At 58.4% G+C, this 5,482-nt stretch overlaps 1 long non-coding RNA gene across 1 annotated transcript in view; it reads left to right on the forward strand.

Annotated features, from left to right (window-relative positions):
• Positions 1–5,482, forward strand: part of LOC102030027 — a 7,939-nt gene continuing 2,457 nt past the window's right edge. Inside the window, exons 1-2 of the long non-coding RNA XR_259239.2 lie at positions 1–84; positions 3,430–3,433. This is a non-coding gene — a long non-coding RNA (uncharacterized LOC102030027). The remainder of the gene's footprint in view (positions 85–3,429; positions 3,434–5,482) is intronic.

Consider the following 5,482-nt stretch of genomic DNA (forward strand, 5'->3'; position numbering starts at 1 on the left):
CTCCTGTGAAAACTCGGCAGCCAGGAAACCAGAGCCCGAGCCTCTGGGGCCTCCGAGCCCCCGGGCTACACGGGCCGGGAAGAGGTAGGTGGCAGGGTCCCCGCCTCTGCCCCACCGGGGCGCTTTGGGCTGCAACCCCTGCCTGGAAGCCAGGGTGTGGATGGATGGTGGCAGGGATGTCCCAGGGAGGGGTCAGCTCCAGAATGGACCTGGGACAGCTGTGTCTGTGCTCAGCCTCCTGATTTGGAGGAGAGGGGCTGGGATATCGCAGCACATGAGGTCAGCACCCTCTTCCCTGGCGACTGCCCGGCCCACGTACTTCATGGGCCAGAACCCCAAGTGATGGATCCTGGAGCCTCCCTGCAACCAGGCCAGATGCCCTGAGGCTAGGAGCAGTCCCCTGAGGGGCCTGGTGTAGCTGGCCTGGAGCCTGCTCCCACCCCCTCCTAGCTGTGGCTGACCAGGCTGGGGTGGGGACAGGGGAAGAAAGGGTGTGGCTGCAGGCCGGCCTGGCTGCAGTGCTGGCCGCCGTGCCCTTGCAGAGGCTCATGCTGGGCAGACAAACGGGCCCTCCAGGCCCTGGGCTCCCCTCCGGGCTGTGCCCTCCTGGGGCCTGGCAGGCCGGATCCCTTTTCTGGACAGGCACACCTGGGTCTCCCTCCCCCCGGGCACTGGTTGCCAGGTTGTGAGAGTCAAGGGACCGGGAGCTGGTCTAGAAGTAAGGCCGGGAGCAGTGGGGACGGGAGGCCTATGGGGAAGCCCCCAGGGGATGGGGCAGGGGCTCCTTGAATGTCGCTGTACTGCTGCGCAGGTCAGGGATGGCATCGCACGTGGCTCTGGAGGCTGGGATCGTAAAAGATGACTGCCAAGGGGAGGATCGGTGGGTGGGTGCGAGTGGGTGTCCTCAGCGCGTGTGTCACCATGTGGGGGCCCCGCTGGGAGAGTGGGGGTGTGATCTGGCAGGCAGGGCCCTCCGCGTGCGCCCCGCGTGCGGTTTCCGGTGGCGCCGGTGTTCGCCGGCGTGCCCCGCACCTGTGTGCAGAGCCCTGGCGCTGCAGCCATCAGCACCTGGGCCCCGTTGTCCACGGGGGACTGGGTGTCTGCACAGCCCTCCTTTCAGAGCTTGTGTGTGAGGGCAGCGGAGCAAGGGCAGCTCTGCTTGTCCAGTCTGGACACGGGGCCACAGGGCAGCCCTCAGTAGAGGGGACCACAGCACGCTGAGACCAAGCAAGCGGGAGGGGCCCAGGACCTAGTGGGTGGGGACCGCTCCAGGGGAGGATGCGGAGAGTGGATCTGCGAACACAGGCAGAGAGAGCCTTCTTCTGAAAGGAGGGTAGATGACCTCTGGGTCAGGAGACAGTGCCACTGCCGGGTCCTGTTTGGACTGAGAAGGTGTAGAGTTGGCCTTAGAAGGACTTTAGTCCCAGCAGACAGGATAAGGGTAAAAAATCTCCCTGGAAGAGAGGAAGAAAATGAGAGGAGAGGAATAGCTGGGCTTTGCCAGCCTGAGGAAAGCCCAGTGTTCAGACCTGGCTTAGGGAAGGATGTGCCGGGGAGCCGAGGACTCGGGCAGCCACCGCCGGCCCCTGCCCTGGTCTGCTCCACCCACCCTCCTCTCCCCGCCCTGGGATGCTGTTTTGGGAATGGGGGCCTTGCCGGATCCTGCCTTTATTTCTGGCTTTGAGTTGTTGCCACAGCAACTGCGGAGGTGGGGCTGGGAGGGGAAGACAGAGAGGGAAAGGGAAGAGGGAGCCAGAAAAGATGAAGAAAGAAAAGAAAAAGGGAAGGGAAGCAGGAAGATTAGAAGGAAACACAGGCTGTCGTGTTGAACGCAGTGGCAGGGGGAGGGGGGTTCGGGGGGAGGGCAGAGTTCCCGCCCGGCAGACTCCTCGCACAGCTGGCACAGCTGGCACAGCTGGCACAGCTGGACGCACTTCCTACCTCCCATGCTTTCCAGGGCTCTCACTCCCAGCTCCTGCTCTGCACAGGAGCTTGGTGAGCAGGACCCCAAGTCCTGAGCTCAGACTGAAGTAGGATCCTGGGGGTCTGCTTGAAAAGCATTCCTTGGCCTGGGCCTGAGCGGGGCCTGGGCAGGGCAGCCAGCTTGGGTGGCCTTTGGTGAGTTCACCTCTCCACCTCACATGAACTTGTCCCTAAGTGAGCAAAGTGCTGGTCAGTGTGAAGTTCAGCCAGGACATGGGAAAGTCCCGCGCGCAGCCCAGTGTGGTGGCGCATGCCTGGAATCCTAGCACTGGGGAGGCTGAGGCAAGAGGATCGCTGCAAGTTCAAGACAAGACTGGGCTATGCAGTGAGTTCAAGGCCAGCCTGAACTACATAGCAAGACCGTCTCCAAAAACTAAGAAAAGCAAGTCCCAGCTCCAGCACTGGCCCCAAACAGATAGTAAGTGGCTGGCTTAGGCTGGGAGCAAAGGCTAGACCAGAGAAGTCCAGAGAGCAGCTCTGCCTGGTGGCCTTCGTGTCTGCAAATCCCTGAGAGCCGTGGTCTGGACTCCGCCCCTGTAACACCAGCCCTGGGGATGGGTGGACACAAACTTGGAGGTCCCCGTGGGCGGGTCTTATCACCCACACCCCGGGAGCTGGAGGCTCTGTTGCCATGGAGATGGCAGGGTGGGTGGTGTGAGGTGGGGCTGGGCTGCTGGCTCAGATAAGGCAGGACACAACGGGGAGGAGGACACAGCTGGGGGAGGGTGGGGCCGCCGAGGATCTGGAGGCTGAGAAGCCCCTTCCGCCACCTGGGCTGGCCTCCTGCCATTCCTCCCTCTCTTCCTGCTGCAGCCTGCCCTTTCCTCTCTGTCCCCCAGGTCAGAGTCAGCAGACCTAGGCAAGGGTCATGAGGTGGAGCCTGTGGGAGGCATAGTGGGAAATTACTTTAGGGGAGGGAGCTACATGCTAGGAGAGGCCAAGACAACTTTCTCTTTCCGTTCCCAAACATTTTCCCCGCCGGCATTCCGACAGCCAAGACTTTCACCAGTAAGCACTCTTATTTCTTAAGCCTCGTCCCAAATTAAAATGCAAATTCGGTACCTGTTTGGGATGGTGGCATACACCTGTAATCCCAGCAGCTCAGCTACTCGGGGAGGCTGAGGCAGGAGGATCCCAAGAGTGAAGGGTAACTTGGCAAGATCCTGTCTCAAAATAAGAAAAGGCTGGGAATATAGCTCAGCATTCCCTGGGTTCAGTCCCCGTACTGGGAAGCGGGAGCTTGGGACTCATACCACAGTTTTGTGTGGGGTGATCCCTGGTTAATGGTCTTGAATTCCACACAGTATCGGGTTGACCAGCTCAGGACTCAGTGGCCTTGGACACGCCCCCTCCTGTCCTGGGCAGTCTGCTGTCACTCTGTGCTCTGCAGCACCTGCGATCCCTCCCTCGTCCCTCTTCCCTGCCCGGGCCGCTCGGCAGGCACAGCTGCGTGTGACCTCCTCTGGCCCTCCCCTAGGAAGCAGAAGGCTCGGCTCCCTGACATCCTGTATTAATACTGTCGCTGCCCAGCGTCTTGCCCTCTCTGCTTCCTTCTGGCAGCACCGCTTCCCTCCAAGGCCAGTTCTGTCCCTTTCCCCTGCCAGCACCTTGCTCCATCCGGCCCCTCAGCCTGCTGCCTTGAACCCTTCCTGTCCCTGTGCCGTCTTTGTTACCTGTAAACCTGTCCCCTTGGCCTCCTTAAATACCTGCAGTCAGAAGCCAGGCTTGGTGGCGCACGCCTGTAATACCACCACTCAGGAGGCTGAGGTGGTAGGATCGCTATGAGTTTCAGGTCAACCTGGGCTACACAGTGAATTCAAGGCTAGCCTGAGCTACATAGTGAGACTCTGTCTCAAAAAACAAATAAACAGGGCCTGGGAATATAGCTCAGCGGCACAGTGCCTGCCTGGCAAGCACAAGGTCCTGAGTGCGATTCCCGGTACCAAAAAACCCCAAAGAAATAAACAAATAAAGCTTGCAGTTAGTCCTGCCTCCTCTAACGTCCCCTTCCTTGTTCCCTTGGTCCTTTTGTCACACTTCTTGGGGGTGACAAGCCCTTCCAAATGGGTAACCAGCCCTGCCAGTCTCAGCTCCAGCCTAGAGGCTGTCAGAGGCTTGGTTGCCTTCAGCCTGTGGAGGACATTATTTTCTTTTTGCCCACAGTGCTGGGTGCTGAACCCAGGGCCTTTGCACTGCGCTACATCCCCAGCATATTATCTGTCTGTCTATCTGCCTATCTATCTATATTTTAAGGCTAGTTCTCACTAAGCTGCTTAATTGCCTGGGCTGGGCTCAAACTTTCAATTCCCCCAGACTGCTGGGATTACAGCCTGATCATCATTTTTTTTTTTTTTTTTCTTTTTGCGGTACCAGGGATCGAACTCATGACCTTGGCGCTTGCCAGACAGGCACTTATGCAACTGAGCTATATCCCCAGCCCTGCCTGATCATTATTATTATTATTATTATTATTATTATTATTGTTATTATTATTATTTTTAGGACAGGGTCTCGATATGTAGCCCAGGCTGGCCTTGAACTCACGGTAATCCTGTTTCAGCCTCCCCAGTGCTGTTGTTACAGGCATGGACCACTATACCCCATACAGGCCTGATTTTGTTTTTCCCTGTGGTGCTGGGGAGCAAACCCAGGGCCTCCTGCACGCTAGCCCCAGGCCCTGTGTAAGTTTTTATGTTGAGACGTGTTCCCTCAGCCTCCTGAGCAGCTGGGCTTGCAGGCGTGCTCCGTGCCCATGCTGGATAGCACCTCTTTCCATACCTCTCCTCACCTTGTCCACGCGCTGGCCCCTGGCTGCTGTGCCCCCTCCCCTCATGTCCTCTCTCAGCTTTTCTGCACTTACTGTGTATCAGGCCCTTTGCCGAGGATGGAGCACACGAGGTACACTTGGTATCGAAGAGGAGGTCCCCTGGTTTCCTAGATTTTTACTTTTTTTGGACAGAGTCACTGTGTAGTTCAGCCTGGCCTCGAGATCCTCCTGCTTCAGCCTTCTCAGCTTCTGATCATGCTGTCACTAGCTGTTTCTGCCAGGCCTCACTGTTTCCCAGGATGCTGTTCATGACCTTCTTTCTCCCCAGCAGTCAGGTGTTCACACCACCTCTGCCCTCCGGGCACATGGCTGCCACGTCACCAGGGCACCTCTCTGTGTCTCCATCCCAGACACGCCCATGTGCCACTACCAAAGCCTCAGCCTCTCAGCGCTGGACTCATCCTTTCCCCAGCTCTGCCCGGGAGCTGGCTGCTGCAGGATTTCTCCCCTCTGCCCATCTCCCACCCCACCATTCCCAGCGCCCTGCCTGAATGTTGCAGCTCCTGGCTGGTCTTGCTGGGGACACCTCTGCCTGTCCACTCCAGCTCCCAGGCAGCAGCCACATTCATTTCCCGCAATGACCTGTGTTATTTCTCTGCTTAAAACATTGTTAAGTGGTGACACATGCTTATAATTCCAGCACTTGGGAGGCTGAGGCAGGAGGATCGACAA

This window comes from Chinchilla lanigera, unplaced genomic scaffold (assembly GCF_000276665.1).
Source record: "Chinchilla lanigera isolate Chin_1 unplaced genomic scaffold, ChiLan1.0 scaffold00002, whole genome shotgun sequence".
NCBI classification, from domain to species: Eukaryota; Metazoa; Chordata; class Mammalia; order Rodentia; family Chinchillidae; genus Chinchilla; species Chinchilla lanigera.